Raw genomic sequence first — 23,783 nt, 5'->3', positions numbered from 1 at the left:
TCATCCTGGAGCCCCAGCACTAACTGCTCTTTCAGAACCGTATCTGGGCCTGGAACTTGTTGAGGGTCTCGCAGCTCCACTTTGCTCATTCTCTCCTGGAGGTCATACGCATATGCCCAGATAGTTTCACCGGGCCCCTGCTTTCGCTCAAAGAACTCCTTTAGTCGGGTTCCAATAGGTACCTTGTCTCCATACACTTCTAGGAGGAGTTCAAACACTTTTTTGTCTACCACTGCCATGAAGTTTACTGTGGCCTTGGCCTGGCCCTTGAGGTGCTCCTCTATGAAGTCCACATGATCTTCTTCAGGTACTCTTAGCACACGCAGAGCCACCTTCAAAGACTTGACCCACTCCTCTACTGTAATGTCTCCTGGTCTAATTGGGAAGCCACCAAAGTTAGAAGCTCAGTTGCTTTGTCTTCACTGCTTTTTTTTTAAGCCAAGGTGGCTGAGGGTGTTAGCTAACCCGAGTTAAGAACACATCTTTTTTTGCAGTGTAGACAAACCCTAACAGAGAGCTGGTCTCTGCATTTAGGGAGTGTTGGGACTGCAATTGTGCCTGGCTCCTGTGAAAAAGTGGGATGGAAAGACTATTTGTTCTCACCCTTATGAACCTTCCCAGGATCACCCATGATCTAACCCAATGTAAGTGCAATGATCATTTGGTAAAGACAATTTTTGAAGAGTTCAGGGAAAGCAAGTTTACTTAGAGAGATTTGATCAGTGCTTGCATTTCACTGTTTGGTTCCTGAGTTATTAACATACTTTTATCTTCTGAGGGGTGCCTTTCTATTATTTTATGAGTCTAGAGAATGCACTCTTTGGACTCTTATGGAACGATAAATGGAATTAATTTCTGGTTTGTAAAACTAATACCTGAGTTACCATTTTGTTACATGTTCATTTCTCTTGCTAAGGGATGCTTTGTGTCAGATTCAGCTGATCTGAAATTATTTGTAGAGCTGGGAAGAGCAGACTTTGCTTTTCACTGATCCTAACTTCAATACTGACAATTGTATGTGAGATATATGGACCCTGAAATGTGGGAAGAGTTTAAGTTTCTAATTGCAGTTTAACTTCACCTGTAGGTGCTACCATGCAGCCAGAAATCATGCATTTTAAAAACAGGTCCTTTTGTGTTACTGTGAGTGATATGGGTGATTTCAGATTTAAGACACAGTTGGATGGATTGGAATGCAAGATTGATTCCCTGCTCTCTCCCCTGCTCTTTACAGTTGCTTAAGTAATGCGTTAATTAACCCTTATGCTCAGAACTTTATGTTCTGGTCATATCATCAGAACAGTTATGTAACAGCTATTTCTGTGCTAACATATGAGTGATATTTCAGTAAGTCCATGGTACAGCTGCATTATGCTAAATAGATGTTCCATAAGAGGATAGATATACTATACATCACAGTGAAGAAACATAGCACTGTGGGATGTACACCTGCTGTATGCACATCATATATTGTTTAATACAATAGTACAGCAGGCATATTAAGGGTGAATCAGTGTATCCTGGGCTGATGAATTTGATCAGGCATAAACATGGTTCCATACTGTTTCTGATTATCAGTTTTACTCAGAAAAACCCTAGTTTGAAACACACAAAGTGATTCCTCCTCCTTGAGCCTCATTCTCACAGGAATTTGAACTCCATGCGCTATCTGCCTTAGGCAGTAGGGCCTACATGACTGGGATATTTGCTGTGGTGGGTATGAAGCTCAAATCCCCCTTTATATCTGCTTCAGGCCTATCCGCAGATATTTCACACAGCAACTGTTGGCTCAATACAGTATTTTTAACTCGCTAGCCCGTCCCTTTTCACTTTTACTAGACTTTCTCACTTAGTTTTTTTCATTTCAAATGTTGTGAGTATAGATTTTGAAATAACATGCTTTTTGTGTGTGTTCTGTTGTAGAGAGCTCAGGGTGCTGCAGCAAACTAACTGGATCACTGTAAGGATTTGGCACCATATAGTCACCATAAATCTTGGTAAAGCCATTTCTCACTGAATAGAGAGGAAAAGAAGACGTGAATAGGAAAGCGAATAAATTAGCATTGAAGGTCAGATCCTGGGCTTGGCTTAACTGCACGTGATACTATTCAAGGGAAAGAGGAGCAAAGAGGGCATAAAACTCACCTTTGAGCTCTTTCAGGTCTGAGCCCATTTTGTGCTGAGTCGATCCCTTTCTCCAAGGCTGCCCTAACTTATGCATGCTACTAGAGTCCCCAAAAGGCCAAGATGGCAGCACACAGTGAAGCTTAGTCCATGCCTCCTTTCTCCTGGTCATGCCCTCTACTCTGGCACAAAGGAAGGGAATTACATAGGAGCCAATTCACCATCACTGGGGTTAGGGTGACCAGATGAAACGGACGAAATATTAGGACACATGGGGGAAGCAAAAAAAAACCCAAGAAAAGCAGCCGGAGTGGAGTTGCCGAAGCATCCCGTTGGGACGTGGGACAAAGAGCTAAAAATCAGGACAGTCTGGTCACCCTAACTGGGGTAATCCTCTTTAAGATGGCGGTTTGGACAAAATCTCCTGGCAGTACAGTGCAAAGCAGCCACTCCCTAGGATCTGTCCCACAGTTGCTGAAAGTGGGGATGAAATGAAAAAAATGTTTTAAAATAGTTTGATATCACTATAATGCTGGTTTCAGACACCCAGAATCAATTAAACACTCAGTAAAAGTCTAAAAGAGAAGAAACATCCTCCACTCTGAAAGAGTTGTAACCCCAGGACCCCAATAAATGGGATACTATGGCACTGTCTTCTGCTATTGTGTATCACCCAAAACTATTACGGGAATTTTCTTGGTAAGTTTCAATTACTTCCACATTGCTTGGATAAGGACCAAGACTACTTTTCTTCCAACTCGTCTTCCATCATGCTATTCTTTTCATATCCTAATCTCTCTGGGGTTCCGAGAATATCCAATAAACTGAATAGATACAAGATCTGGAATAAAAATTTATTCTATAATGATACCTTACTCACACAGTGTACCTTGTCTACTCAGATGACGGGTCTTATCTTTTTTATGTAGGCCCCACTTCTGCCACCTTTATGCTGAGTAAAACTACATGAGTTGTCAAATTTAGTTCAATGGGATACTAACATAGCACTGGATTCTGCCACAATTACTCATGTGATGTACTCCTTACTCCGCAAGGATTTAAATGGGACTAGTTGAGGAATCAGGCACTACTCTCCATGAGTAAAGGTGGCAAAATGTGGCACATAGTAATGTACTATTTAGGGTGAGTATGGCTGTGGCTATGTTATCTGTTTTGCCCATTGCTTTGCCTATTCCTTCATTTGCAAAGCAGTTGCTGATGCCAGTAGCAAAGATTTTCAGAAGATAGTCTTGGATTTATTCCTGCTATCTGATGTATTGCAGTTTATGCTCAGGTAGTTTAAATCTCTCACTTACTGCTACAGTAGTTTGCTAAATTGCTAAAGTTGCTAACTCACTTCTTTCACTGTCTTTCTGATTCTGTGTCATATGCTGTAGGCCCTTCAAAGTTTCCTATCTCACTTAGGAACCAATTGTTCTCCTTTCCATTTTCCCTGATTTCTTTTAAACAGAGAGAGCTCTTTGAATTGTACCCCACAGCCTCCACTTCCTCTTGTGTTTATATTAGATGTTTTTTTCCTTTCTGCTTGTTTATTTTCAGACCTCCCTGTACTTCAGTATTATACATTTTCTCTCACAGCTCTGTTCCTCTTCTCAGCAGTATATCAATGTTCCTTCTCTTTATACCGCCATTCCATCTGTAGAGGCTCCATACTGTATGCTCTAAAGAGAGCACAGATGGCCCATAAACCTGTACCAAATTATTAGCTACGTATTTATATCCTTAATCTGCCATAGTGTACCTGCCCATGACATGATGCCAGTATTATTTCAGAGAAACCTACCTTTGAAATTCATTTGTTTCACCTCTGGTATATTTTGATTCCTCAACCCTGATTTTCAGAACTTGTAATCAATCTCACCATGGAGTCTTTGAAATGGATTTTAAAGTGTGTCATTCCAATCCCAGTTTAAATTATTTCCCATACTTTCAGGGAACACTGATTACCCTCATCACGCCCAAAGGAGACTTGGAGATTCACCTCTAGTGTGTCATTTTACTACCCTTCCTCTTCATGTTGTTACCGTGCTTCAGTCAATAGCAGGGCACAACAGCGGCCTAATATGGTGACTTGAATCTGAATTAACTACACTTCCTAGGCAGCTGCTGAAGCAAATTTTAGCAATCTAGCTTTCTAAGAATGCCTCAGCTATAATTGTATTCTCACCTGGGGCCAAAACTGTGATATTTAGCCATAGGCATGAGTGCATGTGTGTTTATGGAGGGAATGAAGGGGAGAGGAAGGAGCTGTGTAAAATTGCATTTTCCCATGAGAACCCAGGGAGGGATTGCACCTCAGAGGTCCCCTTATTATTCAGGAGCTACTGAGCCTGCCTGAGAAAGAATGCCTCCAGGGGCTCCACTTGTGGTGGTGCACTTCTGCACTGCCTTACTTCAGGCTAGTGGCTGAAGGCCTAGGTTAGTCCCAGCTATATACTGATCAGATATGGCACAGGAAGCAACTTCTTCACACTGCCCAGCCAGTGTTGCCCAGCCCCATCCTGGATGGATTGTCTCCAGAGACTGATAGGGTTGTTTCAGTTTCTGTGCCCAACCAGTCCTGCTTGGGGAGAATTGATAACAAGGTTTTTTTCTTTGTGCCAGTTGGTTTTTGTGGTGTGGTTATTTGTCCACTGGAAACCAGGCTGAGAATGCCAAAGCTATTCTACATAGGCCACCACATAGCAATTATACAGTACAGGTTTCACCTTTCAGTCAATACTAACCTGAATTGGGCTTGAACTCAGCAGTCTTGGGGAAAAGACTGGAGGGCAGTACCAGTCACCTGAGCCATCCATCAATCCAATAACTTATGTTTCATGCCTCTACTATAAAGCTTTTTATTGCTTTTATTGGTTTCTTCTACCTGTAACAGTTCAGGAACTTCAACTACTCTTTCTCTCCCTTTGCAAATAGGGATGCATGAACTGGCTCAGCTAAAATAACCACTGATCCAAATCTTTGCCCCAAAATGTGTTTGAACATTTGTTTTTATTTAATTGACATTTTTTTAGTTTCCACCTCAACAGTGACTGTTTTTGACCAAGAGTAAAAGCTGTAGCACTGCAACAAAATACCATTCATGTACTATTTGTGGCCAACCCACGAGCAGGAACTATTGGAGATATCAGAGGAAAACCTGATCTCATGCAACTGGAGCCCAAATGGGGTTTAGAAAAGTTTGAACAAGCATTTGTACTTTTTGATGCTTATTTGTTTTAAACCATGCCTTGAAATCCTCTTGATGTTTTATAGTGTCCAGAGAATGACAAAAAAGTGCTAGGTCACTGAGTACTAGGTTCTGGATCCCATTGCACAATTAAACTTAATACTGGGGGAAAACAATTCCATAGCAATAGGCATAGAAAAAAATCAGCAATTGGCAGAAATAGTGGGAAAAACTGCAGCAGTGAATTGATTTTCTGCAGTTTCCAGAGAGCTAATAACTGACAAGGAAAGTCACAAAATGAATGAAGCAGCATTGAGAAGACAAGACTTATAATGTGAACTCAATCTTGTCTGGGAAACATTTACTGAACATGTAAAAACCCTCTCCAGAGAAATATAAGAACGTGACTATAGGCATATGTGGTCACTATCTTCTGGTTCATGTTAAGTTAAGCATATTTTGGAAATGTGTGAATTGTCAATGGCAAAACAGATCTCCTTCCTCCACCCCATGTTTGATAAATTATTTCTTGAGAACATGAATTCTAAGTTATTTACTTGATTTTGTAAGTCTTTCGAATATTCTATAATAATGGTTGTTATAGATTATATAAACAGAAAAAAATGACATATTGTGAAAGTTTGCCCCATTTTATTCAAACTTCATTGCATAATAACATTTGTGCAGTATTTTTAGAGTCAGAGATTACCTGATTCTGTGCAGAACTGTTACACTGGTAGAGAAGTCATTGGAATTACACTGATTTACACAAGCTGGGGATTTGGTCCATTGCATTTATTTATTTTAAATTACAATAAACATGTTTCTACAAACATAGGATATATGGATGGGTGTGTATAACATATACACTACCCTAGATCTATGTGTAGAATTCACATTGGCATCAATAGGAGTACTGTGCATGAGTGTAGGTAGCCTTATTATTAAACAGAACTTTCAAGCCTGCACATGGCTTAAAAACTACATACTCTGAGCCAAAATCTCATCTGGCGTGAATGGATGAAGCTCCACTGAGTTCTGCAAGTTTTGCCTATTTACCCCAGAGGAGAATGTGGCCTTCTGTTATTATTGAATGTTTTGTAATGTAAAGGATGGTTGTAACATAAAGGAGAGCATAGGCAGTGGGTATAATAGGCCAGAGCAGGCTAAGCCTCCCCTGGCGTAGCTGCGGCTGCCGGTTGCGGGGTTTGCACAGAAAGTTTTTGCTTATTATTATGGCCCATGCAGGTTCCAGGGCGGCTAAGGAGCTGGTATGTGCTACTCAAGCTTCTTGGGTTCTTTTGTATTAAAAATGAATCTGTATTAAAACAGTCCCAGACTGTTCAAGATTGTGTAGTACTTCTGCTCAAAGTTATTTTTAAGTAAATATGGCCATTGAAAAACTAAGGCTTAGACTTGAAATTAGACGAAGGTTTCTAACCATCAGAGGAGTGAAGTTTTGGAATAGCCTTCCAAGGGAAGCAGTGGGGGCAAAAGATCTATCTGGCTTTAAGATTCTACTCGATGAGTTTATGGAGCAGATGGTATGATGGGATAATGTGATTTTGTGATTTTTAATTAATTGATCTTTAAATATTCAGGGTAAATAGGCCTAATCCCCTGAGATGGGATATTAGACGGATGGGATCTGAGTTACCCAGGAAAGGATTTTCTGTAGTATCTGGCTGGTGAATCTTGCCCATATGCTCAGGGTTTAACTGATCGCCATATTTGGGGTCCTGAAGGAATTTTCCTCCAGGGCAGATTGGAGAGGCCCTGGAGGTTTTTCGCCTTCCTCTGTAGCATGGGGCGTGGGTCACTTGATGGAGGATTCTCTGCTCTTTGAAGTCTTTAAACCACGATTTGAGGACTTCAATAGCTCAGACATAGGTGAGGTTTTTCGTAGGAGTGGGTGGGTGAGATTCTGAGGCCTGCGCTGTGCAGGAGGTTGGACTAGATGATCAGAATGGTCCCTTCTGACCTTAGTATCTATGAATCTATGGATGGCACCTATAGGAGCCTCAGCACAGAACTCACAGTCTGAGGGTGGATCTGGAGTTATAGTGAGTTTCAGCCACCGTTGTGCCCTCCCAATCCTGTCCTGCTCCATAGACCCCAGCATAATGTAGACAGCCTTGAGGTGTGTGTCTAAGTTATAGAAGTTTGTCCCTAGATGCCTATGGCATGCTGTGCTGCCCAGAAATTGCATAGCATTGTGTGCAGCAGTGCTACTCCAATATACCCCTCCATCCCCCAACCCAACTCTGGCACACCCCTGACACTAGGGGTTATGTCTCCCTCAGTTCTTGCACTGGGAAAAACCTCTCAGGAATTTTAGAACTGTAGACTCAATAGAAATGTAGGGCTGGAAGGGCCCTCAAGATGTCATCAAGTCCATCCCCTCTGTGCTGAGGCAGGGCCAAGTAAACCTAGACTATCCCTGACTAGTGTTTGTCCAACCTGTTTTTAAAATCCTCCAATGACAGGGATTCCACAACTTCCCTTGGAAGCCTGTTCCAGAGCCTAACTACCCTTATAGCTAGAAAGTTTTTCCTAATATCTAACCTAAATCTTGCTTCTTTCAGATTAAGCCCACTACTTTTTGCCCTGCCTTTGGTGGACATGGAGAGCAATTGACTAAAGTCCTCCTTTTCTCAAGACTGAACATGCCATTTTTTTTAACGGTTCCTTATAGGTCAGGTATTCTAAACCTTCTATTATTTTTGTTGCTCTCCTCTGGACTCTCTCCACTTTGTCCACATCTTTCCTAAAGTGTAGCAGCCAGAATTGGCCACAGTACTTCAGCTGAGGCCTCACCAGTGCCAAGCAGTGGCCTATGTCTTACATATGGTACTCCTGTTAATACATTCTAGAATGATATTAGCATTTTTTGCAGCTGCACCACATTGTTGACTCACATTCAGTTTGTGATCCACTATAATCTCCAGATCCTTTTCACCAGTACTTCTGCCTAGCCAGGTATTCCACATTTTGTAGTTGTGCATTTGATTTTTCCTTCCTAAATGTAGTACTTTGCACTTGTCTTCATTGAATTTCATCTTGATTTCAGAACAATTCTCCAATTTGTCAAATTTTGAATTCTTATCCTGCCCACCAAAATGCTTGCAACACCTTGCAACTTGGTATCATCCACAAATTTTATAACCATACTCTCCACTCCATTATCTAAATTATTAATAAAAATACTGAATAGTTCCAGACCTATGACTGACTCTTGCCGGATTCCACTAGATACATCCCCCTAGTTTGACAGCATACCCTTTGAGGATGGCCTTCCAACTAGTTATGCATCCCCCTTAGAGTAATTTCATCTACACCACATTTCCTAGTTTGCTTATGAAAATGTCATGTGGGACTGTGTCAAAAGCCTTACTAAAAATCAAGATATATCACATCTACCACTTCCCGCATCCAGTAAGCCAGCAATCCTGTCAAAGAAGGAAATGAGGTTGGTTTGGCATGATATGTTCTTGATAAATCCATGCTGGCTATTCCTTGTAACCCTATTATCCTCAAGGTGTTTAGAAATTGATTGTTTAATAATTTGTTCCAGTATCTTTCCAGGAATTGAAGTTAGACTGACTTGTCCATAATTCCATGGGTCCTCTTTGTTTCCCTCTACACCACTCTGGTCTTTTAACCTGGCATAAATGGACTGGAGCCAAGGTGAACATCTAAGAGTCACTAAAAGAGAAGGATAATGTTTTAGTTGGCTATAAACTCTTTTGGTGGAAACTGGCACACTTCATTGACTTCACTTGTCTATTATGTGTTTTTGCAGCTTTGTAGCACAATGGAGTCCTGATGGGAGCTTCTAGACACTTCTGCAATATAATCATAATAAATAAATTAATAAATGAATTAATAATAAAAAAAGCTATCACAACAGCCTAAATAGTTTCCCATCAATTAATAATGTATACATTTGAGAATAACCCAGAGTAGGGGACCAGGTCTTTGCTTTCATTCTCCTTTGCTCTTTGTCTGTCCTTTTCTTTGCTTATCTTTATTTTGTGCTCCATGTAATGGGTGTGAAGTCTAGAGAAACTCAGGCCATGGTGTTTCTTAGATTTAACAATATACCCTAGATGGTCCTGGATTTGTTTTGCCACCATGTCTGCTGCCATTTCCTGTAGGTTCCTGAAAAGAGGGGAACTCCATCCCATCTGAGAATCAGGAAGAATTGGCCTTCAACTCCCAAGCCAACTTTCCAGAGGGACAAGGGTTACTCCATCTATTTGAGAAAGTAGTTATCTTTCAGCCTGAAGCTGACAACAATCCTCACCTCCTCATCACCTGAGTATAAGGAGAGGCTCTTATTCATGTTTTTCTTTTTCTTTCTCTTCTGTGTTTTTCTTTTATTTGTATTTATCTGTATATATGCTTATATTTGGCTGGGGGAAAACTGATTTGACAAAATGAAAAACTCTGTGATTGAGCTAGAAAAGTTTTAATTTAATCTATTCAGTGTGCCTATCATTTCAACAAAGGGTAAACCCTGCACCACCTTGGTTTTTCAATTTACATTTGTTTTCCTGCTTGCTTAAGCTAATAAAATAAAAGTCTTAAATCACATGTGTAATTACGAAAAAGCCATAAACCAGGCCCAAAGAAGCATGCAAGCAAACAAACAAAAATCCTGTAGACAGAACCCCTGCAATCAGAGAGCAGTGGAGGATTAGCTACTGGGTCAATGGAGCCCATACCCAAGGGCCCCGGCCAACTGGGAGGCCCTGGAAAAATGGGCGCCCCCACGCCCCGACCTGCTCCAACTACCTGGCGCTTCTGCAAGGAAGTGGGTTTGGGGCGCCGGGGGCTTCTTCTGCTCCCCAGCAGGAGCGCCGGGGGTGGGTGCTGCAGGTGGAAGGGGTGGGGAGAGGATCCGCTTGCTCTGGGCCAGGGCCCCACAAAAAGGTAATCCGCCTCTGTCAGAGAGAGATACAAAATTCTATCTATCATAAGTACTTGTGGTCCTCATTGCCATGGAATCTGAATACCTCACAAAGTCTAATGTGTTTGTCCTTGCAACACCTCTGAAAGGCAGAGAAATACTGTTATTTTACAGATGGGGAGCTAAGGCACAGAAAACCCAAGTGACTTGTCTATGATGGAGCTGAGAATTGAGCTGGGGGTTGAATGGAGTCTTCCAGCTCCCAGGCCTAGGTTCTAACTGCTGGGTAATTCTTCCTTCTTAAGAGTCTCAGCTGGTATAAGTTAGGGTAACTCCATTGATTTCAATGAAGTAATGGAGATTTATACTACCTGAGAATCTGGTCCCATAAATTTAGCAGTAGACACAGTGTCCATTACGCATCACTTTCATAATCCATAAATTAGGAGGGTGCTCTGGCAGTTTCTTGTAGGTTTAGTTGAGGGAGTTGTAACTATTATTTGAGAAAAAAAATAGAAATAAGGTTTCCCCCCCCACCAGAAAAGCTATTCAAGTCCTTCGTGTACACATATGATGAAGCTGATGTCAAAGGAAAAGCAAACTACATTATGGACCGACTTTCCTCTTGTTCTTCCATAACAATAACTAAAGTGTAGCTAATGTTAACAAATAACTTCAGCAGCTCGGAACTAATTTGATAAGGTATAGGCTATTTTATCTTATTTGCAGCTTCATTAGCGATTGTAGAGGCATAACACACAGCTTTGGGGGCTGTCTTGTTTTAGCCTATAGTATGAAGATGTACAGACACAGTCTCCTCCCTACAGAACTTGACAAGTTATTAATTATACCTTGATCTGGTGGTTGTAGAGTTACAATAGTGGTGGGAAGAGAGAATATATCAAAGTAAAATAACATTTCATTTGTGACACTTTACGATTAGTCACCCAGGAGCTTAACTCTGTATTTCCAATAGTACAATAGGAACTCAGTAGAGATAGGCAGAGTCATTTACTCCTTAATTCACTGTTGTCACCGACTGCACCTTGCCAGCCAGACATTGCCACATCACCATTCCAGAGAGGGACAGAAGAGTACATGGGAAAGTGCTCTGTATTAAGAAACACAACAACATTATTTCCAAACCTGCTAAACTGGCATTATGTTCCCTTCATTATTATATTTGGCTAGTGTCTAGGGATGGAAGAAGAAAGAATCTATAATTTAAAACCTTGTAGCATACCAAGGCTTTTTAGCACCAAAAACCTTTTAGAGGATTTAAAAGTTTTGTTCCATTTCGGAAAGTGTTAGGCAAAGAGACAATTATTTTCCTTTGAGAACTTCTTTTCGGTAAAAGACATACATGAAGTAAAAAGTTTCCATAGTTTCTGGGAAACCCCAGATTTCCTCTGTTTCCCCTTCCTTTGTTTGACTTCCTACTGGGGAAAATTGATCTCAGTGCAGATGGTCCCCCTTAATATCAGGTATCAATAGGACTTAGGTAGTGCGCAGAGCCCTGTGCAGGACCAGGGATGAATTTCACCCCTCAAGATTAAATGATAAGGCAGCACTGGATGATTGGCAAGATCAGCCACAGGAGGAGATATCAGAGGTTGGCCAAAGCAGACAGATTCCATGATAGCCATTGGAAATGTCAGCTTAATTCTACAGGGGCTGCTAATACACACTTGAAAGAAAATTGCTCAGCATTGGTCTAACTCTCCTCCCATGGAGCTCAATTGCTATTGTCTTAAATGGGAGCAGAGTTGGGCCAATGCTGTGTGCTTTTGAAAATCCTACCCTTAATTCTTTACCTTCATTCTGCAAGTAGTCTAGTTCTTTTCAATGGTACTGAATAGAAGTAAGTAAATCTGGCAGAATAGGGCCCTTAATGCCATATGAAGAACAATTTCCAGGAACATATTGTTTGTTAGATGATATATTTTGATAAACATTTGGCCATAAAGACAAGAAGGACTCTAGAAATATGATGAGAATTATTAGTAACTAAGACAATTGTAGGTGTTCATAGCCAGATGTGTCCTGGAAGCGGCATAGCATGATGCCATGCAGGAGATGTGAGTTTGGAACCTCACTGACCTCAGTTCCTCATTTCCAGGCAAGCAGGCCATTGGAAAACTATGTAGGTTGTACATTCAGCCCTGACAGGAGAAGGCATCAGTGCCCATCATGGACCTTTAGTGATTCTTCTGACTGACTCAAAGAGCAGCAATGATGGGGTCTGATTGGAGCTTGGTACAGACCTCTTCTGTTTGACAAAGGTTGCCAAAAGATGGAAGGCTTCTTAGAGCTCCACAAGGGCTCAGAGGATCCTCCTCTTTACACAATGCACAGTCAACCTGTGGAACGCTTTGCCAGAGGATGTTTTGAAGGCCAAGACTATAACAGGGTTCAAAAAAGAACTAGATTAGTTCATGGAGAATAGGTCCATCAATGGCTATTAGCCAAGATGGGCAGGGATAGTGTGCCTAGCCTCTGTTTTCCACAAGCTGGGAATGGGCAATGAGATGGATCACTTGATGATTACCTGTTCTGTTCATTCCCTCTGTAGCACCTGGCATTGGCCACTGTCGGAAGACAGGATACTGGGCTAGTTGGACCTTTGGTCTGACCCAGTATGGCCATTCTTATATTCTTATGTTCTCCTGCAGAAAAAATAAAGGTTGAAAGAAAGCAGATATATATTGTTCTTGATGGGCAAGAAATCAGTGTGACATTACTCATTCAAACAATGGTGAAGATATCTCTTTACTGGAGAAAATAAATTGAGTATAGTTCTTTCTGTCTACTATTGATTTGCTTAACCTAATATTGGCTGGATCATGCTGTTCGGTGTTTGTGGTGATATCCTGTGATAGGGTGCCTGCTCCACACTGGGCTCTAAGGGGTTAATAGAGCCCTAAGGAGGCTGTGCAGGAGGCAGCCAATCGGAGAAGGACTGAAGGGAGCAGCCAATCAGGGCCAAGCAGGCCCATATAAAAAGGAAGAAGCAGGGACGAGGAAGGCAGTTCTCTGCTGGGAGCCCAGGGAGGAAGCACTGTGTCTCTGGAGGGCTGAGAGAGAGAGCTGCCAGCACCCTGGACAGAGCAGTGCTGCTAGCAGGAACCGGGGGAGAGAGAGATGCTTCTGGCTGGCTCCTGCTGTTTGCAGGCTGAGGCCCTGAGGCAAGGGCAAAAGGATGCTGGGGCCTTGAGAAAGTGGCCAGACAGTTTGCTGCAGTATCCACTAAGGGAAGTGACTGAACAGTGGACTGCAGGTCCCCCGGAAGGGGGGAGCACAGTGTGTGGCACGGCTGGAGGGCTGTGTCACTGAAGTGGATGCTGCGATCCTTGGAGAGATGTGGCTTCTAGAGCAGGAGTGATGGTGGCGAGGCACCACCTGAAGAGGGCACACTACTCTGCAGAGCTAATTCCCAAAACAATGAGCAGGAGGCGCCAGAGTGATGAGTGAACCCTGTTACATATCCCAACAGAAGGGACCTATATTCATTGTTGTTCTTTTTTAAGAACTTGTAGAACACATATGGCAACAAATGATGAATCTCAGTGCCTAAAATCAGACACCTATATTCATGTTTGGCACCTAAGTGCTTTTCTACATGGGGTGTTAAGGGACACCAATGGGGTGTAAATTCTAGCAGTCACCAGCATTGTCCTGTGTGGACCCTGCTGGTGTGCACTAAAAGTTTCCTAGTGCATGCTGATGTAATACTGTTTGAAATGGGAAGCTGAGAGCATAAATGTTTCTGAGGATCTGGGCCTTTATTCCTTGAAATCAATCTAAGTCCCTGAAATCAGCTGGAGCTCCATTTGCTCAGCACCTTAGAAAATTAGGCCACTAATTTATTTGTCCAAATATTGATTTAGATAACTAAATTTAAACATCATAGTTAACTAACATTGGCCCAATTAGATTGATTGGGCATGGTGCTCCTTTTTGTTGAGACTTAGTAAATTAACAATATGGTAGTAATTGAATATGAACTGAATTTTTTGGCATATGCTTGGTTTATATGATTTATTTCTATTTGGAATGATTAATGAAATGTGGAGGATGTTTTTCTTCTTTTTAAATTTAATTAAGTTTAAAAGTATCCTCCTTGTTATCTGAAACCCAAACTAAGCTGCTAACTAGATACCTTAACATGTGAATATGTGTACATTGAGCTATTTTTATTTAAAAATACCTCTACCTGAGATTTTGTTGAATTTTTGAAACTACATAGCAGATAGCCTAAGGGGACTTGGAAAAATAGTCTATTTTTCCAAGTCCCCTTATGTATTGTTAAGTTTTAATAATGAATTAGAATTAGTATTGTTGGGTTACTCCACTCTCATCCCTCCTGAACTAGAAACACATTTTAGATCAAACCCTTTGCAGTGACTCCTCAAGTTCTACATGAAAGTAATGTAAGTCAGTTGAAGTCTCACTGCCAAGGCAAGGAAGGAAACGGAGAGGTAAGTTCACCCTTGATTTATCCACTCTGTGTAGGTCCTGGTAATGAAGTATGTGAAAACCTCAAAAACATGGTAGGAGGAATTATTTGGGGTGGTCCAAGAGGGAAGAGCTAGGTGCAATGGGATAAAAACATTTCCTATCTGTGAGGTCTGTTTTTAAAACAATTACAATTATTAACTGACTCTGGAGAGATAGATAAAACAAAACCCAGTATGTGTCATTTTATGCCCTGAAATCATACACCTCATAAAGAAATAAAATCCTTTAGGAAATCAAACCGGGGAACAATGACCATTTGATAACTTTAGGGATTTTTTTTCATTGAAATTAACTACTGTACTGAGAACCAGACACACTGAGAAACCTTCTCAACCCACATCCTGTTCCAGATACTGTGCAAGAAGAAACTTGGAATACACCAAAGCTATAAGCCTTTAAGAGGTCCCCAGTGTAGCAGCATTAATAGGCTTTTTGTTGTGCTACTTCTGGTTAATTTGTTCTGGACTTCATTAAACTCCTTTAAAACACAAGTTGTTTAATCTCCATGTACAGACAGCCAAGCATTCACCAGACTATTCTTTAAAGACTAGGTAAAAGACTAGGACAAGGAATTTATTACAAGAACTAAATATGATATTCTGTTGTGACCGATACTGTTTGCTTTTGTCTCCTCTTAAAATATTGCCCTGGATTTTGTCTTAGAGAGCTATACACTGAAATTATTTCATTCATGGGTGTTCAGATAACATGCATGTCAGTGCTTCTTGAATACTCGTACACAACAGAAAATTCTCTCTGTCATGTATTTTAAATAAGTGTTTTTATGTGTTCAGGAAGGAAGCTTGGAACCTGATTGTCCCATCATTGTGCAATCGAAACTCCCACTGAAGTCCTGGGGCTGCAGAATTGGGCTGGAGACCTTTGATATATTGCAGAGTACTCAAGTTTTAAATGGTTTTCCTCTTGAGTGCCGTCATTTAGTTTCTAATCTATATTCCATTAAAGTACATGGAAAGATATCCATTGACTTCAAGAGAAATTAGATCAGGCCTTTAGTGACAGATCCTTCATGCATGCTGCCGTATCTCCGATAATCTCCTCCAGGTGATAGATACCAGCTCTGGTGCCTGTGAGTTGGATATTTGTTGCACTTTGTACAAGCCACCCTTGGCCAGTAAATAGGTAGCACTTATTGTGTCTGGGAATACCAAGCATTTGCTGCCCGCTGCCGCAAGCCACACACTGTCTTTCTATACCCTGCCCTAAGAAGGGAGCCTGGTGGAAGGGAAGAGCAGTAATTCAGACCTCCAGGGGATGCCTACAGAGGCCTCCTACGATCAGCTGCAGGCAGAATCAACAAGAGTTTTTCTTCTAGCACCTTTAGAAGGGCCAAGAGCAGGTGGAAGCCAATCAGGGCCCAGCAGGTCAGATAAAAGGCTGGCTGCTTCTACTACATGCCAGTTCTGAGTGAAGTTAGGACAGAGAAGGAAGGCTGTCACTGCCCTAACACAAGGAACCTGGCCCAGTCAGGGGCTTAACTTTGGCAACATTGATCTTGGCTTTCTATGCAGGACTAGTGTTTATATTATGGACCTTAACAACCCAGGTGGCTATTTTGAGGTGACATATAATTTGTTTCCTGTTAGCCTGAAAGGGAACTGGGCTAAGAGCTGACCTGGCCAGAAGGCTAGACTGCAGAGGCAGCAGACAATCGTGGAACCAGGACATGGGGGTGCTAGAGAGGAAAAGCGCTTGCAGTGCTGACGTGAGGGGGAGCTCTGGTAAGGATTGCATCTATAGAGCAGACCCAAACAATGAAGCTGATTGCATTGTTTCTGCATTTGTTCCTCCATCGGAGTTGGAGTGTGTACCATATGTGAGATTCAGAAGGAAAAAATTGTCTTTCTCCATGAGCAGCCCTGACATGTGGCACTCATTTAGACAAAGCATTCAAGTACAGAGATGAAGAGTTCTTTTTAATTTTTGCTATGATATATACCATTTTTGTTGAGCAATTTCATGCTGGGAACTTCTCTTTTTATTTGTCTGACTCAGCTTTTTCCACGGTTAGCCATCTTTTTCCAGCATACATTAAGAAAGGAAACATTCGGTTTGGGATGATGTGTAAGGAACACCGGACAAATGTATTCTACCCAGGAAAGAAAAAAAATCATATTCTATTTTACTGAACTGGCCCACCCTATCAGATATTAAGTGTGAAATTATTTTTCCTCTCTCCCATTTTCTTCCCCTCTACCTCTCCAACCTCCGGTTCCAGATCATTAAAAGAACAGTTCATGCTTCACAGAAATCCAAAGTGGGGGGCTGGAGGAGGGAGTGCTAGGGAGGTCACTTACATAGTTCTCTGTTATCCATAAAAAGTGCATGCAAAGGGAAACATTCTGCTGTATAACCCAATCATTTCTGTAAGCCCCTCTTCAGAATGTATTGTGATTTTTTTTTTTAAATAGAAAAAATCCTAAAGCAAATGCTTATAAGGTTGGTGTGGTGGTTCAGCTAATTTAGGGCTATACCAAAAATAACACAACAACCTCATCGTGGAATAATGAATCCAATTGAAACTGTTACTTTTGGCATTTCACTTAATCTCTTATGCATACAGTTGATGTCAAAGTTTCTGGATTAAAACCCCCCTGATTTTTTTATATTTTTTTACCTTTTTGAGAACAAACTGTGTTCTCGTGTTCATGTTTGTGCATTGTGTCCTTAAGTCTTTCTGATTTTATTTTAGGAGCAAGTACTGCATATTGATCACTAATCACAAAAATGCAACTGTGTTTTGCAATATCAGAAATTGAAGGAAACAGTTTCCCCATCTTTCAGAAACCCTCCACCAGTGTCTTTTGGATGCTAGCCTAATTTTCGGTGTCTTCCTTGCTGAGGACCAAGCAGTTGTCTGAGTTTAAATTAAAAAAAAAGAAGAAGAAAGCAAAGAATGTGCAGTCCATAAACTGGTGAGTGTGTGGCCAGCTGCAGGCCTTATTCCCCAAGGAAGCCTGAGCAGGTGGTTTGAATTCTACTGACAGGTGTTATCTACTTCCTGTGTCAAGGACAGCAGGCTTTCTACCTCTTGCACAAACACTGGAACCAAAATATTTCTTTTTAAGGAAACATTTCAAAGCCAAGCAGATTAGTTTCTGTCACAATCTGTATGCTAATTCCCACTGTAATGCTAGTTATGCCCTTAATTACACAATACCAAAAATGCTAGCGCGGCTCCTCACATTGTGCCTGTGGAATAGCTAGATTTATTTTGGCTTCTCTGTTTTTGCTTGCTCAATAGTCTGAGTCTTGGCATTCAAAAGTCAGCATGAGTTCAGGCATATCTGATCTGGAGTTCAGAATGCAGGGATATGTGAGATTTGCATTTTGTATAATTGTTTTTAATTCTATTAAAACAACCATGGCAGTTAACTTTAGGAAAATAGTTGCTTTTTACTGCTTGAAAAGGTGGACATGGCAACCCCCACAGCAGTATACAACTAGCCTTCAAAGAGAATTGACTGGAGCATGCCGTTAATAATGTTCATTTGAACTGTCTTAACTGGATCGAAGAAGGTGACTAATGGCCTGATCCTGCAAACGCTTACTGCCAAGCATCGTTCTTGCTACTGTTAGTCTGATTGAAGTCAAGCAGACTTCTTACAGTATAAATACTACGGCCAAGATTCTGCACTGAACCTTTCAGGAAAACAAAGGAGACAAAGGATGTATCTATGCTTCAGTCCCTGCATATCCACTTGAATGTAGCTAGCTCAGGTATGAGAGCAGCGAAGCTATGGCATCACAGGTTTCAGAGCAGGCTCTACAAGCCCAGCCAGAAACCTGGGCGATTACTCAGGCAGCTAGCTTGCACAGAAGCCCATGCTGCTGCAGCTTCCCTGCTCTGGTACACAAATTGACTAAATTAAAGCTAGCTCTACGTGTATTACATACCCAAAATGAGGCTTTAAGCTCCAGGAGATACCGTAGCTTTACAGCAGCCTTGCATGACTGTCTATGGGCTGCTCTACAGTCCCGAATGGCTGGAAGGAAGAGTATTCTGATTGCTCTTGCTTCCACTTCCAATCATACCCCCAGCCATGCTTGCATCTATGTCCCTATACTGGCGGCAGGGTAAGGGTGGGCGGGAGATACAGGATTACATAAATCAGCCTTATGCTGTTCTTATTCTAGGGGGCTGTTCTGGCCCCTTCACTCCGCTGGTGTGATGTGTGAGCTAGAATCTGTCCCTAAGTTCAGCAGTAACTGTTTGCAAGATCAGGCACTAAGGGCATGTCTACAGTGGCAGAGTTACAGCACTGGGAGTTACAGCACCACTCAAAGAGTGCTGAAGGGAACCTGCTGTTGTGTGTAAGCTCACACTGTAAGCTGCCTGTGCAATAGCATGTTCACACTTTCAGCGGTATTCAAAGAGTTGCACTCTGGGGGAGCTATCCCAAAAAGCATCTCTCGCTCTTCTGCCACTAAGAGTTTTGGGAAGGCAGAGGGGGTCACGGGGCATCCTGGGTCCTGTCCCAATGCCCCCGTGATGCATTGCTTCCCAATCCCTGTGCTTCCATCCACATTTGGCGCCATCTTTCAACGATTTGTGTACTGCGTGCTCTGCCTCTTTGGGCTGCAGGAATGGATCTTGAACTGCTGACCAATATGCTGCTCACTCTGACCAAAACATAACAAGTGGCAGTGGAGTTATTCCTTAAACTACAAAGGCAAGAGGAGTGCGACATTGATCTTGCCACGTGTACTAGCTATGACATGAGATTGCTTGTGGCATTCACAGAGGTGCTGACCACAGAGGAATGCCGCTTTTAGGCTCGGGAAACAAGCACTGAGTGTTGGGATAACATCATGATGCATGTCTGGGATGACGAGCAGTGGCTGCAGAAATTTCGGATGAGGAAAACCACATTCATGGGACTGTGTGATGAGCTCACCTCAGCTCTGCGGCATAAGGATGCGAAAATGAGAGCTGCCCTGCCATTGGACAAGCACATGGCGATTGCACTGTGGAAGCTGGCTACTCCAGACTGCTACCGATCGGTTGCTAACAGTTTGGAGTGGGAAAGTAGACCATTGGACTTGTGTTGATGGAAGTGTGCAGGGCCATTAATCACATTCTGCTCCAAAAGACTGTGACTATGGGCAACATGCATGACATTGAGGATGGCTTTGCAAAAATGGGCTTCCCTAACTGCAGAGGGGCGATAGACTGGCACACATTTCAATTCTGGCATCAGACCACCTAGCCACCGAGTACATTAATCTCAAGGGATATTTATCAATGGTTCTTCAGGTGCTTGTGGATCACCGTGGGCAGTTCACAGACATTAATGCAGGCTGGTCCAGAAAGGTGCATGACCCACACATCTTTTGGAACACTGGATTGTTCAGGAAGCTGCAAGGAGGGACTTTCTTCCCAGACCAGAAGATCGCCATAGGGAAAGTCGAAAATCCCATTGTGATGCTGGGAGACCCCGTCTGCCCCTTAATGCCGTGGATTATGAAGCCATACACCGGTCAACTTGACAGCAGCAAGGAGCAGCTCAACAACAGGCTGAGCAAGTGCAGAATGACTATTGAGTGTGCTTTTGACCATTTAAAGGCCCGCTGGTGCTGCCTCTATGGGAATCTGGACTTAGCCGATGACAATATTCCTATTCTTATAGCTGCGTGCTGTATGCTCCATACTATTTGTGATGGGAAGAGTGAAAGCTTCACTCAGGGCTGGACCACATAGACTTAGCACATGGAGGCTGAATTTGAACAGCCAGAGACCAGGGCTATTAGAGGGGCGCAGCGTGAGACCATGAGGATCAGTGGTGCCTTGAGGAGGCAATTTGAAGCTGAAAGCCACTTATATTTGTTGCTATGCTCAGGAGTGCAGTGCTTGTAATGCTAGGAGGTGATTGTGATTGATGCAGATGATGCAATATGAAGATTTAACATAATTGTCTGTTGCTTTGCAGGGCTCTGTTTGCTTTCAATTAATAGAATAAAGATTGCTTTCAAACCAACACAATTCTTTTATTAAAAAACAACAACCAGAGGAGAGAGTCAAACAAAAAAACCCATCAGCAGTGACGGGAATGGGGGAAGGGAAGGTCCCAGGAGAAGGTGGGGTCCCGGGACGGCTAAAGATTTGTGTATGTTCAGGGATCATATCCAACCTTCTCCTTTGGAGTACAATGCAGCAGATACTCTACTTCAGCAGTGCCAAAGTGCAGAAGAATGGGTGTTGAGTGAAGTGGGTAGTGGGAGTCTGCAGTGCCGGACTGTAAGGCATAAGGAGTGGAATGTCGTGGGTATAGACTGGAGCCAGGAGGTTGATAAGAGTGTGGTGGCGGTGTCTGGGGGGAGCATGGAAAAGAGTTTTGCGACAGCGGCTGCAGGGGAAGGTGGACGCAGAGCTGCTCAGTTTGCAGAGCTAGTATCGCCTGGAGCATGTCTGCTTGGCGCTCCATAACATTTCAGAGCCCTCCGTGGCTTCATTCTGGCATGCTGCATTCTCCTTTCAGTCCCTCTTCTCACTGTTCTGCCACTCCTTCAATTCCTGTTTCTCGGCTGCAGAGTGCATCATCACATCATGCAGAAAGCACTCCTTAGTTCTTCTTGTCCGCTTTCTAATTCTGTGCTGTCATTCAGCTGCTGATAACAAAGAGGGAGGCTGGACTCCCAAGGTCATCTCTGTTAAGTTTAAACACAACAATTTACAGAAGCAGTATTGTTTGCAACATACAGAACACTGATTCGGTGATTTAAAATACAACTAGTATTCATACACCTGTTACTAACTGGCTGACCCCAGGCAAGCACAAGTGAGCCACAAGACCCCCAAAATGGTGAGTAGCTGCAGGGGCAGGGTAAATCACTCTTTCCGGACTCTGCTGTACACTGGGCATGTGGCTCTTGGGGAGAGCCAGCACTGTAGTGGGGTTGGGGCCTGATAATCATTCCTGTTCCTGCATTTTTCACAGGCTCTGTTTATTAGTTGGGGATTGGTCCTGCTTTGAGCAGGGGGTTGGACTAGATGACCTCCTGAGGTCCCTTACAACCCTGATATTCTATGATTATGGAAGATATCTCGCTGCTGAGGGTGAGCAGGGAATCAAGGTAGGGTCTCTTCCAAGACTGCGGCTTCCAAGACTGGCCCCTATGCGGCTTGCCTTTGTGCAGCAATTGTCATCCCCCGCTGCCATGATGGCACAGTGGTGCGGGAACATTACCTTTAATGGGGCAAGAAACAAAGCATCTATGCCAAAGAACCTGTGGCAATGGATTGCCCAGTATCTCCACGAGAGTTTCCTGGAGATCTCTGAGGCAGATTCCTGTGAAGTGAGGGAGTCAATCAACAACCTGTTCACTGCTAGGCATGCGATGGGAGACAAGCCTGCTTTTTGCAACCCTTCTGCCCCCAACAACTCTCTTCAGTGATTCCCAAAATCAAATCTACTTATCAGGGGCCTTCTCTCCTGTTTGCGCTTTGCCAACCTCTGACAGCTGTGACTGGCTAGCCTCCTCCAGGGTAGAAAAGAGCTCCTGGCTGCATGCATCTCTGATCTCTGAGTCATCCTCTGCCTCTTGATCCCCCTTCCCCTCCACATCCTTGTCCAAGATATCCTCCTTATGGCTCGGTCCACTCTCAACTGGCACGCGAGCTACCGAAGTATCCACAGTGGTCTTCAAGTGGAGGTGGGGTCGCCGCCGAGTATTGTGTCCAGCTCTTTGGTAGAACCGGCAGCTCATGGGCACAGCACCAGAGCAGCGGTTTGCCTCCTACGCCTTGTGGTAGGCCTTCCACAGCTCCTTCACTTTGACCCTGCACTGCAGTGTGTCCTGGTCATGGCCCCTTTCTGTCATGCATCATGAAATCTGTCCATAGGTATCATAATTCCTACAGCTGGAGCGCAGCTGGAACTGGACAGCCTCCTCTCCCCAAATGCTGATGAGGTCCAGCACCTTGGAATTGCTCTGAGCAGGGGATCAGCTGGTGCATGGAGCAGGCATGGCCAACTGGAAAGATGTGCTGAGACCATTGCATGCATCACCGAGCAAACAGGAAGGGGACTTTCAAAATTCCAAAGGAATTGACGGGGTGGGGCTCACGGTTGGTCACCTGAGGGCAGGGCAGTAGAGTTCAAACCGATGACCAGAGAGGCGAGAACAGGCATTCTGGGACACCTCCTGGAGGCCAATCGCAGTGCTGTAATACACCAGGGTGTCTACACTGGCACCGTGGCGCTGTACCCCATCGCAGAAAGCTGTAGGCCTCTCGTCGGGGTGGGTTTTTTTTACAGAGCCGCAACTGCGCAATTTCTGTGCACTAAGTGGCGTGGCAATGGGTACACCTTGGGAGTTACAGCGCAGAAAGCTGCTTTACTGCACAGAAACTTGCTCATGTACACAGGGCCTAAGATGCATTAGTCTAGCTTTCTGCTTTGAAACTGGAATATCACAAGCCTGTTTTATCAGAAGCAAGTTGCATAGTCCCCAAACTACTGAGCAGATCTGGTTACATGCTATTAGTCATTCATACATATCCAGCAAACTTTGTCTATAATCTCAAAGTTCTTCCTAAGTGGAGAGAATTAGTAATGCTTGTATTAAAAGGTTTCAGATACAGCTTCCACCTCAGCATTGCAGCTTTAGTAGCAGCTCTAAAATGAGACACAATATTTGGTGAGCTTATAATTCAAGTATGTGATAAGGACTTGTCTTGTTTTCCATCTCAAAAATGATTACATGAACTAGAGCCTCTCACGTAGTTTCTCATACAGACTTTATACATTGTGTTGAGTCATTTAAATTGCCTTTATCTCATATTTTGTTTTACAAGACCATGCCATGTCTGAGAGAAATAAGGATTATATCTTCCCAAGCTTTCCTCTGTTGGGCTACTTCCTGGTGTCATGTTTTCAGAGATACTGGAAATTAAGATTTAAGACAAAATAGTGGGAAATTGAAATAAAACCTAGAAATAGCAATTCACCATTCCATAGCAACAAGAAAGGATTATAACAAAGACATGATTATGCTATAGACAGAATTCAATTCAAT

At 42.9% G+C, this 23,783-nt stretch overlaps 1 long non-coding RNA gene across 1 annotated transcript; it reads left to right on the top strand.

Annotated features, from left to right (window-relative positions):
• LOC122458693 lies at positions 1 to 20,980 on the top strand. The gene is made up of 3 exons (XR_006278853.1): positions 1 to 178; positions 6,993 to 7,002; positions 20,970 to 20,980. It is a non-coding gene; the product is annotated as an uncharacterized LOC122458693 (long non-coding RNA).
• The last annotated feature ends 2,803 nt before the right edge of the window (positions 20,981 to 23,783 follow it).

The sequence above is a fragment of the Dermochelys coriacea genome, chromosome 2 (assembly GCF_009764565.3).
Source record: "Dermochelys coriacea isolate rDerCor1 chromosome 2, rDerCor1.pri.v4, whole genome shotgun sequence".
NCBI lineage: Eukaryota > Metazoa > Chordata > Testudines > Dermochelyidae > Dermochelys > Dermochelys coriacea.
Note: the sequence above shows the minus strand (reverse complement) of the source record. Positions and strands in the feature narration are given on the sequence as shown.